Raw genomic sequence first — 14866 nt, forward strand, 5'->3', positions numbered from 1 at the left:
ACAAAGGAAGTAATAATTCACTGTTTATTATTTTAACGAGTAGAGAAGAATGAGCCTTCCTAGAGCAGCCAGTGTAGTCTGCTTTCTATCTAATGGCAGCTGTGTCTTGGAAAAAACACAAAGCTAGAGACTCCATGGTCACCCTGTAATGATTCAGGAGTTGGCTGTCCAACCTGTGAAATCTTCAGGTCTTTCACTTCCCTTCCTGCCGCCACAGCTGAGGGCATTCTAACCAGCCCACCAATTCTTGGGCCTTCAAAGAGCCTCGAATGAGGAAAGAAAGCCAAAAATGCAACCTGATTTTCTTTTTGTTCATCTCGCTATAACATGAATGAATTGGCTGTAAAGTGACAAGAGATGTTTGAAATCAGGTTTTTGCACTATCTAGGGGTAGCAGTTTAAGGTAAAATGGAAAGACTTTTGGCTCTGGAGTTAGAGGACCTGGATTCAAATCTAACCTCTTGATTCCTTGGGGCCTTAGATAAGTCATTTCAAAGAAGGGACAAGCCTCAATGGCCTCAGAGTCTCTTACAGCTCTGGAGCTATGAGTAAATAATCCTAAAATATATGCTAGGAAGAAGATTTAAGGACCAAGAAGTTCAAGTTAGAGGTCAAGTTAGTAGGTGAACATGCATTTGTTAAGTACTTACTATATACCAGGCACTGTACTAAGGAATGGAGATAACAAAGAAAAATAAAAACTCCTTGTTCTCAGAGAATTCACAGTCTAATGGAAGTGAGAAAATGCAAATAAAAATGTACAAACAAGTTATTGGAAAGTAAACAACACAGGAACTAGCAACAAGGGGAATCAAGAAAGACTTCCTATAGTATAGTAATTTCCCCTTGTGACCTGGGGAATCTTAGAAATCATTTCATCTAATCTATTCAGTTTGCAGATAAGAAAACAGAGACTCAGAAGGGTTAATTGACTTGCCCAAATTATACATGCAAATTCTAAATGAACCAAAATTCAAACCCAGTTCTTCGAATTCCAAATGCAGCATTCCTTCCCCCATCCCCCAATCCATCTATCATGAAGCTTCCAGCCAAACTTTCTAAGCTGCCAGTCCCAATTCTCTGCCTCAGCCCAAACCTGTGATTCTCAGAACTGGCCCCAAGCTGGAGAGAATATGCTACTGACTGGAGATCTTAACATATTTATACTTTCTATGTCTATTTCAAACTTTTTATCTACCAGCTTTACCACAAGTTATTCCATTGTAGGCTATTGCTGTTTGCCTATATTTTTTATTCTTTATTTTCAGTATTACTTGGAATCCTTAAAGAAAAATAATTTGTTTGGTTACCATAAAGTCATATGATTGTGTTCAACTGGTCAATGCTACATCATTTGATGTAGGAAATCCAATATTTGGCCAAGGAATTAAAACAGCATATCCTACAAACACAGTAGATATGAAGAAGTGGCATAGTGTGCTTGGTACAATAAGTTAATGAGAATTTATTAGCACCATGTGCCTGGTACTGTGTCAGTGTAAAGAGCTCTGGCCTCTGGAGTCAAAATTCCTGAATTCAAATCCTATACCTAATTTTTTGGGGGTTTTTTTTTTGCATGATTTTGGGCAAGTCATTTACCCTCCCAATGTCTCAGTTCTCTTATCTATGTAATCCCTGATTACATAGGATAAAGAGAGTAAAATGAAGGCAGCTCTAGATCTCTGATCCTCAAAAAAGAATGTTGGATTTAGTTACTTGAATTACTGCTAATCCCAGCTCTCCTTGACAACTGCATGACCTTGGGTAAATTATTTATATCTCCGAGCCTCAATTTCCTCATCTGTCAAAATAAAGGTACTAATGTTTATACTACTTGCCTCATGGGATTGTTATGAGGAAATTACTTTATAAACCAATCAATTCATAAGAATTTATCAAGTGGCTGCCATGTGTCAGACACTGCCCCAGTCATCCCTTAAAGTGATATAGAAATGTCCTCTGTCCTATCCTCTCTTAAAGTAATATTGAAATGTGAATTGTATAGTTGACTTTGCATATGGCCAGAAATGCACACAGTATTCATTCTTTGTTTTTTCTATTTGTATCTCCATTATTTAGTATATTGCCTAGTATAAAGTAAATCATACATTCCTTTTCATTCATTCATCCATTCATTCCTTCAATGAATATTTATTAAGTTCCTATTTTGTATCAGGTGCTATGATAAGCACCAACAATAGGAAGGCTCTCCTTCCCCCCATATTTCTCCCTCACCAAAGGCCCTTATACCTAAAATTTCTAAAAAAGAAAAAAAAAAAAAACACATCTCCTATTCTCTTATAGTCTTCTTTAAAACATACACACACACACACACACACACACACACACACACACACACACACAAATATCCCTGGAAAAAAATAATTCATTCAGTCACTAATATCTCAGTGTGAATGAATATTTCAGCTTGATTGTTTTACTAAGATAGAAGGGATTCAGTTTCTCTGCAGGGCTTAGGAAGAGACTAAGGCACCACTGGAGAGACATTCCAGTACTGTCTTCAAAGCTGTTCATCTTGGAACAGTGGAAGCAAGAGATTTTCAAAACTATTTCTAACTCCTACTTCTCGCCTGAAGTGTTAAATCCCCATTTCCAACTGCCTTTAGATCACCATCAGTTGATACATATTTATATCATACCTATATCTATAGATATCAATACCTATAGAATATCTCTACTTGAATTCAGCTTGGACTTTTTGCCTTGTCCTTTTACCCCCTAGATAACTCTGATTTTAAATTTATCTTCACCTTCCTCAGTCATACATGGCATTGGCTTTTCCCTATAGTTCTGTCTGAATTCCCAATCCCAGCTTTCCCTTTTCTTTCCTACTCTATCACCACCAGATCTCCAGTACTGAAATGTGTAATTGCAGCCCACATAGCTGCCACAATCCTTGAAAGTTCATGAAAGAAATGGGAAGATGCCCCCAGGTAATAGCAGGGAAACACTGAAAGAGGGCACAAAGTCTTCTTAAATTTAAAATAGAAACTGACAATTCTCTCACTCAAGTCCTTTATAAAAATTCTTCCTCAGGTGTGCTAATTCACCACCAATAGTTCTAATACCACATAAATTTTAAATTGGCAGAAAATGGGTCCCAGGATCTGGTGAAATTGGGAGTGGAACCTCCATTGGATTATGTGTTATATACTATGTTCCCCCTGCAGCAGCTGACTGACTGCATTCACTGCCACAGTTAGAACATCCTGTCCGTGTCTCCACTCTTAATGAAGCCTTACTTATTAAAGTCTATGCCATGGAAAAGAGAAAGGTGGGGCTGAATGAGACGATGACAGCCCCCGAAAAGGCGATGTTTTGTGTTCCCTCTTTGAGCTATGCTGAAGCAATTAGCCAGCCAGCCGTGTTCCTACAGCTTTCATCACCTTCACTCAAGTGATGATCTCTGCGCACATCTGAGCATTTTCCAAGCTGTAGCCATGGCTTTTAAGGGAATGTGGCCATGTCTATTTCCATTTCATTCAAAATTCACAGTGGGGGAAAAAAAAAGAAATGATTGTTCTTTCTCATATAAGAAAAAAGATGAGACCTGGTGGAAGCCAAAGAAAATCTACAGTCTAAGATGGGATCCATGTAGGAGAAAAGATTAGATACACTATGCCTTTTAAGATTTGTTTAGTATCAGCATCAAGAGGCTGTGGGGAACACTGGAAAATGAATTAGAGGTAGAGGCTGTGGGTTTAGATACTGTACTGTGTGTCACCTGTGTAACATATTGGGAAAGTCACAATTTCCTGGGTCTCAAATTCTTCTTCTATAAAATGAGAGGATTTACATCCAGATTCTAATGACCTAATTATCTTTTTTTTGGATCTTTATTCATGGGATTCCCTCCCTAGAAAGGGCCCTTCTCTACCAATTTAAATTCTTATTGTTGTTCAGTTGTTTCAAGTAATGTCTGACCCTTCGTGACTTGCCCAAAATCACAGTTAATAAGAGTCTTGAACTTAGGTCTTCTTGAATCCAAGTTCTGCATCCATTGCACCCATCTAACTGCACTAATTTAAATCTTGCTTGGCCTTTAAGGTTCAATTCAAATTCTCTTTTGAAAGTTATCTTTTCCAATCTGTTGTCCAACCAATCTGTTCATTTTATAGATTAGACAGCTAGGTGACAAAGTAGTTCGAATTCCAGGATTGAAATAAGAAGATTCATCTTCTTGAATTCAAATCTGACCTCAGACACTTACTAGCTATATGACCCTGAGAAAGTCACTTGCCCTTGTTTGCCTCCGTTTCCTTATCTGTGAAATGAGCTGGAGAAGGAAATAGTAAACCACTCCAGTATTATTGCCAGGGAAACCTCAAATGGGATCATGAAGAGTTGGATGGAGCATCAACAACATTTCAGATGAAATGGTTTGTTTAGAAGGACAAAAGTTACAAAGCCAAGATTCAAGCTCAGATTCTCTGACCCCAAATCAAAGTGATCTTTTCCATGGCATTCTCTTGCCTTTCCAAATCCCACTTCATTAAGTTCTTACTCCATTTATTTCCTGAATGCATAATTTCACACACAATTATTTCAATCAAATAATAAACATTAATAAAGCATTTATTATATATGCTCGACTGTGCAAAATGCTAGAGATTTAAAAAAAAAAAAGGCAAAAAAAAAATTTTTTGCCCTCAAGGAGTTTACAATCTAGCAGGGAAGACAGCATTTAAGCAAATACATACAAAGCAAGTTATATATAGGATAAATGGGACACAATTAACAGAGGGAAGGCACTAGAATTAAAAGAGGATGGAGACTTAAAGGTCAGCAGATGGAAAAGAGGGCAATTATTCCAGCATAGGGGACAGCCAGAGGAAAAATACCTCAAGCAGCCAGGAAACCAAAATCACTGAATCAAAGAGTACTTGTTAGGAAGTAAGATATAAAGAAAGAAACTAGAAAAGTAGGAAAGGTCTAGGTTATTTGGCTTTGGATGCCACAGTATTTTGCATTTGCTCCTATAGGCAATAGGGAGCCATTGAGCTTTTATGAGTAGGGGAGTGACTTGGTCTGAGCTGCCCTTTAGAAAAATTACTTTAGTAATTAAATAGAGAACAGATTAGAGTAGGAAGAGATTTGAGGCAGGCAGAGCCATCAAAAGGCTATCTCAAGTTTCCACAACTAACCTGTAATCTCCATAAGGGCAGGAAACATACCCTATATTTCTCTCATCTCTTTAATACTGCCTAGAAGCAATAGATTTCCCATAAATACTTATTGATTAATTAATCATATTAAGTCACATTTCCAGAGGCAATAGACTTGGAAGAAGCAGAGCAGACATTGTTTCAGTCTTCAGAGAATTCAGTCTGATATATAGAGAGTTATGACAGATTCTCACAACTCTTCAACATGTAAAACGACTAATTTCCTTAATATGCCTTTCTATATAATGAGTCAAGAATGATAAAAAAAAAAAAAAAAAAATATTCCCTGAAGCAAACAAGAAGAAGGTTTGGATAATCTAGGTCAGTTTATTTCCATGGTCCCATCTTCTGGAGGTAATCCAGTCAGAAATCTAAGTTATATCAAGTCCCTGAAGATTAAAATTTCCCTATAAAACAACTTATGGCCTCCTTTCTATTGCCCTCCTTTGAGTCACCCAAACACTGACACTCTGCCTCATGATGTCTTTCCCCTCACCCCTCATTCATGACACATGGTATCTCTCCTAATTGCATTATGTTTCTCAATCCCACTTCTCCTTCTTATAGCTAACTAATTCTTTTAGTGTGCTAAGTCCCTTTCAGGATCTAACCTGCAGCTAAGGAAATGCCCCAATGCCCCAACCTCATCCCTTTCTACTGGAGTTCTACTGAGGAACTTGTCTTTATATGCTCTCCCAATTCTATTTCATATTTACCATTGCTAGTGTCTATCCCTTCATTTTGACTGTAACTTCTCCTAAATAAACTTACCTTTTGCCAAAGAGAATGGCCTTTGTGAATTCTTCACATGATTGAACCCCAACTTTTGGTGCCCACCATCATTTAGTGTCTACATCAGCCACATCATGTATCTTAGCAGATACTCTCCAAGACTATACCTGAAATACTCCTTAAACTGGAGCCAAGAAAGTGAGGGGTTTTTCAAAAATTAATTAGGCTCCTCCTCAAACAAACAGTATTTAAAATTGTCCTACAGACAATTGCTACCTTGTCCTTGAAGCCTTTAAGAACTTAACACAGTTCCTGGCACATAGTAATCACTATATAAGTCAGAAAGACTCATCTTCCTGAGTTAAAATCCAGCTTCAGACATTTACTAGCTTTGTGACTCTGGGCAAGTCACTTAACCTTCTTTGTCTCAGTTTCCTCATCTGTAAAATGAGCTGTAGAAGGAAAAGGCAAATCACTCCAGTATCTTTCCCAATAAAACCCCAAATGGGGTCATGAAGAATCAGGATGATTGAGCAACAACAACAAAAACACTATATCAATTTTAGTTGTCATCATAAATGTATTGAGATCAGAATCATACTTGAAGTAGCAGGAATAGTAGTAGTAAAATCTGCTACTGCTTCCTTTTTCTGGCTTAGGTATCAAGAACCTAGGATCAGTTCCATGCCATAAATGAGACACTGGAACAGGTCTTTGTAAGGTTCTAGTATAGACATTAAAAGTAACTTTAATACTTTGACCGTGACTATGAAGTCCGCAGTATTTTTCTCCTGAAGAATTACTTCCTTGGAGCTCAACTGTTGCAAGTAGTTCTTTCTCATTCCTCAATTAATGTAAGCTTTTGGTGGGCAGATCTTAATATTATTATTATTATTTGCTGAGGCAATTGAGGTTAAATGATTTGCCCAGGGTCACACAACCAAGGTCAGAACTTATTTCTTTTGTCATTGTATCCCCAATGCCTAGTACATACTTTAAAAATACTTGCTGAGTTTTGCATTTGAATTTTCCCTGAATTTTGACTTGAAATAAATCCCATTCCCAAATGCTTTCCAGCATGGATAATAATCCAATACCTACTATAAAAACTTCCAATCATTAGAGGAGATTTCAAGCTTTTGGTATTCTTTAAGTCCAAAAGATTATCGTGAGCTTTCTTGTCCTCATTCTCATTCTAAAATCAAGTGTGCTTTTTTTTGAAGATACTCAAGATTAGTTCTAGGAGACTAGAGTCTTAGTATTTAACAAGCTTCAGTAAGAAACAAACATAATTAGTTTAATTTTTTTCCAATAATGGATATTAATGTATTTTTAATGAGTAAGATACTCCAATAGGACACTTGTTGATTTTGGTTATTCAGGACCTACTGGAAAAATTTTCCACAAGATGGATTTTTTGTTTTAAAAAAATACAGTGTAGGGTATCATTTTAGTATATAAAAAACTAATTTAAAAAAACTAATATGATTTATAAACTATAGAAGGAAAAGGTTTGATTTAAAAATAACCCTTCTGTATTGCCCTCAAGACTTTCTCAAAATAGATTCATATCTTTTATCTCTTTTCATCCTCACCCCAAACCTGTGAAATAGATATTATTATCTCATTTTATAGATAAGAAAATTGAGGTACAGAAAAGTTCAAAGATTCCCCTAAAATCAAGAAAGTTGGTTTATAATAGAGTTCTAATTCCAAGTTTAATGCTTTTCAGACCATGGATCACCTTAGCTAGGCAAAGCATTAGGCAAAATCCCAAGTTAGATTCAATTTATTTTTGGCATTTTCTTCCCTAAGTTTTAGCTTCTTCATTTAAGTAGGTGGTAATTCTTAACCTGGGGCTCATAAACTTGATTTTTAAAATAGTTTGATCAATATACTTCAACATAATTGGTTTCCTTTGCAATTCTGTGTTTTATACATTTAAAAAAACATTATTCTGAAAAGGTATTTATTGGCTTCCTCAGACTTCCAAAGAGGACCATGATACAAAAAAAATTTAAGAATATTGGACTAGATTATTTTGAAGGATCCTGATAGTTCTAACATTCTAATCATTTTTATGATCAACGATTCCAATATAATAGTTTGAGAACCCTTAACTTGCTTTGTTTTAGTGAAAGTTGTTGAACACATTGCTAAAAATTACATTCCTAATTTCAAAGAGTCGTATATGAAAGAGAGCTAATGTTCTTGTTCTCTGAAGGGAATTAATTAGAAAGGAGGAAAAAATGCAGCAAAATCAGTAGACAAAGAAGAGAGGCATCATAAACACACTCCTGAAAAGTCTATCTTTAATAAGCTCTATTCAGTACTTATGTTCAGAGGAGGGAAAAATACAAAGCAAAAAAAGCAGTGAGGGAACTGAGGACAAGATTCATGCTTACCTAAACAACTAGGATGGGGAAAGGGAGAACCCCCTTTCCTTTCACCCATCCAAGCTGGAAAACCTAGAGACCTCCAAACAGGGGAAATTAGTTCTCCTTTTAGTCTAATGAGTGACAAGATCAGGCAAGCTGATAGAGTAGGAAGAAGCAGTTCAGCCTGGCTCCCTTTACAACTACTCCACAAAGACCTCAAAAAAGCACCAAATTAATTTTGATACAAAAATCTGCTGGAAAATCACAGTAACTCATCATGTTAGCTTTAATCAGGATAGGGGGCAGGGAAGTCTGTGCACATAAAGAATCAGGTATTCCTGAAAGATATTGCATAGATCCATTCAAGGGCAAGGATTGAGTACGGCCTTGGTCCTGTGTGCTTGAGGAAACAGAAGTCCTAGTTCTAGCATAGATGGGCAGGTGTCAAGAGGCAGCTCTGCAATTTGCACTTCATAACTCAGTACGAGATATAATGCAGATTCGAGAAGAAAACAAAGTAAAGAACGAGACTGAGTAATGGCATGAAGCAAGAATAGAAAGTTATATGACTGACTGGAAGTAGATGGAATAGATCCAGCCTCCAGCCCATTCTGAATCCTATAACTAAATTATCAGGACAGGAAATTTAGACCAAAGGAGAATGTGAAGTATGTCATTATGAATTTGTAGAGCCTTCCAGCTGGCTGACAATAATTAGGGTATGGAAGCAATCTATCAAAATTTCAACCAGGGACAAGTCTACTGTCATGTTATTCAAGCACATTCTCAAGTCAGGAAATTTTAAAGTTTCAGCAAAGTAAGCAATAATATGACCACCCCTTGGGTCAGATTACTTTAGGTATACTACAAACTATCAGATCCTCAAAGATTAAAGTATTGGATATTCAGCGAAAACTGGCGTAGGACCCAAGATAAAACAAAGGAGGACCAAGTACAGATTAAATATTCCCTCCTGCCAATCACAGAACCTGCCAATGAGAATCAGCCAATAAACGTTTATGAAGCACCTATTTACTATGTTTCACACATCTTACTAAGTACCGGAGAAACAAAGAAAAGTAAAAGGTAGTCCCTGCTTTTTAGGAGCTCACAATCTAAAGGGAGAGACAGTAAGCAAATAATTATGTACAAAAAAAGCTATATATGGGCTAATTCAGAAATCATTAACAAAAGAAAGGCACAAAAATTAAGAAGTTTCAGAAAAGGCTTGTTGAAGGTAGGATTTTAGCTTGGACATGCCCAGAGAAGCTAGGAGGTAGAGAGAAGAAAGGAAATCATTCCAGGTTAGGGGACAACCTGTGAAAATAACCAGAGTTGGGAGATGGAGAGTCTTCATTTGAGGAACAGCAAAGAAGCCATTATAAATGACTGAAACACGGAGTACAAAGGGAGAGGATTGCAGGTGAGAACAATAAGATGTAAAAAGATGAGAAAAATAGGGTACCACTGATTATGAAGGACTTTGGGTTTTATATTGATCCTGGAGGTGATAGGGAGCCAGTGGAGGAAGGGTGACACAGTCATACCTGCACTTTATGAAGATCAATTTGACAATTTAGTAGAAAGTAGTAGAGGGTAAATTAAAGATTACAGAGGAGGGAGTTGTGGCAGGTACACAAATCAACAGATCATTGCAATAGTACAGAGCGTTTGAAACTGGGGGATAGCAATGTCAGAAGAAATAAGGACTCATGTGTGAGAAAAGTTACAGAGCTAAAATTGACAGGTCTTGGCAACAGATTGCATATGGGGAAGAAAAATGAGAGTGAAAGGTCAAGGATGACAGTTAGATTGCCAGCCTGGATGACTGGGAAGGTCATTGTGCCCTTGAGAAGAAAGTTTGGAAAAAGAGTAAGTTTGAAGAGAAAGAAGATGAATTCAATTTTTGATATGAAGAGTTTAAGATGATAAGTTTGATAAGATGAGATAAGATGATAAGTTAAGTCTACAAGATATCCAGTTCAAGAAGTCTAATAGCTAATGGGATATGAAAAGTTTAGAGTTGGATAAATAAATTTGAAAATCATCAGCATAGAGATGATAATTGAATGTAGAGGACCTGAAGCTGATGAGATCACCAAGTAAGTAAAGACTTGAGGAAGAGAATAGAAAGAGGACCCAGGTAGGAGTCTTGTGGATACTCCCCATTAACAAGCATGATCGGGATGAAAATTCAGCAAAGGAGGCTGAGGAGGTCAGGCACAAAGTCCAAAGAAGGAAAGTAAATATGGAGTGGAAGAATGAGTAACAAAAGTAAGAAAAAGAAGGAAGGAAGGAAGGAAGGAAGGAAGGAAGGAAGGAAGGAAGGAAGGAAGGAAGGAAGGAAGGAAGGAAGGAAGGAAGGAAGGAAGGAAGAGAGGGAGAGAGGGAGAGGGGAAGGGAAGAAAAGAGGGAGAGAATGAGGGAGGGAGAAAAAGAAGAATTATTATTGTCCAGACATTTCAGAGAAAAGGACAAAGTGAAAATAAAAATAATTCACCTACTATTTCTCCTAAAAGCATCCCCCCAAAAACCCAATCAATGAATTGAGTAATCAATTAAACAAAATCTTAGAAAACTGATGAATTACAAATCTTAATTAGAGAGATAGAAATCCTAAAAATAAAGAGATCAACATGATAAAAAGCAAAAACAGAGATAAATAAATAAGCTAGGAGCTTTTAAAAATAATAAAAGAAACAGGAAAACTAAATTTCCACTATTAAAAATAAAAAATTGAATTCAAATCAAATAAGGAAAGGAAATTACTAGAGGCTATTTTGCCCCAATTATATGCCAGCAAAACTGACAATCTAAATGAAATGGAAAAAATAAATTGAATAAGCCATAAATGTGCTCCCAAAGGAAAGAACAAAAAACCAAGGATTTAGATGAATTTACAATTGAATTCTGCCAAACATTTAAAGACCAATTAATTCAAATAATACATAAACTATTAGAGGGGGGAAAAGGAAAAGAAAATGTCCCACAAAATTCTTTCTATGATGCAAATGTAATATTAATACCTAAAGCAAGAAGAGTTAAAACAGAGAAAGAAAAGCATGAGTCAATATTCTTAACGAATATTGTGGCAAATATTTTACATAAAAATAGCAGCAAGGAAATGTAGCAATATATTGTAAAGATTATATACAATGATCAGACTGGAGTAATATTAGTAATTCAGGTTGATTCAATATTAGGAAAACTACTAACGTAATAGGCCATATTAATATCAGCAATTACAAAAAATTGAATGATTCCATCAACAGATGCAAAAAGAAAAAGCTATTTATATGATATAATGCCCATTCTTGTTTTAAAAAAATACTAGAAGACAGGAATAAACAGATCTCTCCTTAGAATGTATGTATTAACAATTATTATGTATCTAAAACAAAGAGCCAGCATTATATGTAATGTCTTATAAGTCTTTCTTTTAAGGGCAAGGTAAAGCAAGGATGTCAGTTATCACTATTATAATATTATGTAATGCTAGAAATGCTAGCTGTAGCAATAAGATAAGAAAAGGAAATAAACATAGTCACAGAAGAAACAAAATTGCCATTTTTGTAGATATCACGATGGCTTACCTAGACAATTAACTCTAAATTCTGGTTGATTAAAAATTAATCAAAACAATTAACTTCTGCAAAATTACAAGATATGAAATAAATCTGCCTAAATCATTAGTATCTCTGTATATTGCCAATAACAACTAGAAGTAATAGTCATAAATAGGTAAATTCCATTTGAAATGAATACAGAATCAACAGAGTTCTTTATATATTTGAGATATGAGAATTTTTTCTAAGAAACTTTACAATTCCCCCCCCAAAATTTCCTACTTTCCTTCTGATATTGGCTGCATTTGTTTTATTTGTATAAAACCTTTTTAATTTAATGTAATCAAAATTATCCATTTTATATCTCACATTGTTCTCTATCTTTTGCTTATGCATAAATTGTTTACCTATTCAGTAGTGTAATAGGTAATATGTTCCATATTCTTCAAATTTTCTTGTAATTTATTTCTTTATATCCACATATTCATTTTGACCTTATCTTGGTAAATTGTGTAAGATATTAATCTATTTCCTATTTCTGCCAGTCTGCTTTCCAGCTTTTCTAACCATTTCTATCAAATAAGGAATCCTTATTCCAAAAACTTAAGTCTTTACATTTGTCAAACACGAGGTTATTATAGTTATTTGCTACTGTAAATTATTTTTACTCTGTTGCAACTGATCTACCTTTCTATTTCTTAGCTTTTTCCAGATAGTTTTGATATAACAGCCTTGTAGTATAGTTTAAGTGGTACTGGTAAATCTTCTTCATTTACATTTTTTTTCATTAGTTCCGTTGATATTCTTGACCTTTTGTTCTTCCAAGTCAATTTGGTTATTATTTTTTCTAACTTAGTAAAATATTTTTTGGTAATTTAATGAGATAGCATTAAATATATAAAGTAGTTTAGGTCAAATTGTCATTTTTATTATATTGCCTTGGCTAGTAGTAAACAGCTAATATTTTTCCAATTATTTAAATAAGATTTTATTTGTATGAGTTCCTTATAATTTGATCATCTAGTTCCTGGATTCATTTTTGCAGGCATTTTATACTATCTAGACTCATTTTAAAAGAGTTATCTCCTACTGTCTCTTATTTTGGATTTTTACTTGTTATATAAAGGAATACTAATGATTTATATAGATTTATTTTAAGTTTACTGTCAAATCTATAAATCTGTGAATCATTCCCCAATTGATAAATGTTCAAATGATATGAATAGGCAACTTTCCAATGAAGAAATACAAAATAATTCATAGTCTTATAAAAATACTCTTAATCATCATTGATTAGAGAAATGCAAATTAAAACAACCTTAAGATATCATTTTGTACCTACCACATTGACTAAAGTAATTGAAGGGGAAAGTGACAAATGTTGAAGAATTGAGACAAATTGGGGAAAAAATGGGCAATAATTATTGGTGGAATTGTGAAATAATCCAATCATTTGAAAAGCAATCTGGAATTATGCCCAAAGAATTATTAAACTTTCCATACCTTTTGACCCAGAAATACTAGAAATGACCAGAAAAATAGGTCTGTTTCCAAAGATTATTAGGGATGAAGGAAAAGAGCATAGTATGTTCTAAAATATTTCTAGCAGCCCTCTTTGTAGTGTCAAAAAACTAAAAATTGGGTCAATTGGGAAATGATTGAACAAGTTGTACTATATAATTATGATGGAATATTACTGTGCCATAAAAAATGATGAGCTCAGTGATCTTAGAAAAACATGGCTAGATTTGCATGAAATAATGAAGAGCAAAATCAGCAGAACCTAGAGAAGATTATATACAATAATAGCAAATATTGTTTTAAGGACAACTTTGATTGACTATATCATTTTGACTGTTATAAATATCCAATTAATTACAAAGCACATATGAAATAAGATACTATCTGCATGCAAAGAAAGAACTGATAAATAGAAGTATGTATAGAGTGATTTTACATACATATATACATACACACACACATTTGTGTCTAATGGTAGTCTCTAGGGTAGTATTGGAGAGAGGGAAGAAAAAGAAAAGAAATTTACATGATAAATTTATTGTATATTTTAAAATAATAGCAAGTTGCACATAATATATTTGCAGTTTCATGTGCAATTATTTTTCCTATTCTACTATATTATAAAAATGCTTTTTTTATTTCTTAAGTTCAGAATAAAATTTTTACAAGAAAAAGAAAAAGTGGTGAAGGCAAAATAAAAGGATTCAAAGCCTTGTCAAAAATAACAATAATAAGTACAGAATGTGTAAAATACTTGAGCGAACCTGCTGTGACAAACACAACAACTATATGAACATAACTAGAAACATTCTTCACACAAATAGAATAGGCTTAAATAATTGGAAAAATATTGATTGTTCATGAGGGGCGGTCAGTCGAATGTAACAAAAATGAAAATACTACCTAAAATAATTATTCAGTGTTTTGCCAATCAAAATACTAAGGGATTACTATCTAAAGATAGAAAACATAATTACAGAATTCATCTGGAGAAAAAAAAGATCTAAAATCTTAAGAGAAATAATGAAAAACTGGGAGGAAAGGGAGCTTAGCAATATTAGATCTAAAACTACACTGCAGTAATCATCAAATGATTTTGTACTGGTTAAGAATTAGAAAGTCCATAAATGGAGAAGATTAGGTAAACAGTATGCAGAAGCAAATAGGTACTTTAGCCTAGAGTTTTTAAAGTCCTAAAATTACAGCTATTGGGCCAAAAACTCATCATTGGTCAAAAACTGTAGGAAAAACTGGAAAGGAATCTGGAAGAAACTAGGAATGTATCAACATCTCATTTTGTAAATGAAGATAAGTTCCAAATATTTGGGTGACTTAGACATAAAGGATAATAAAATAAACAAATTAGTGGAGTAAGGAGGAAATTACCTGTAAGTCTATGATTAGGGGAACAGTTTGACAAAACAAAAGATAGCGAGGATCACAAGATAAATTTGACAATTTTGATTATATGAGATTAAAAGGC

Source organism: Antechinus flavipes, chromosome 2 (assembly GCF_016432865.1).
Source record: "Antechinus flavipes isolate AdamAnt ecotype Samford, QLD, Australia chromosome 2, AdamAnt_v2, whole genome shotgun sequence".
Lineage (NCBI taxonomy): Eukaryota > Metazoa > Chordata > Mammalia > Dasyuromorphia > Dasyuridae > Antechinus > Antechinus flavipes.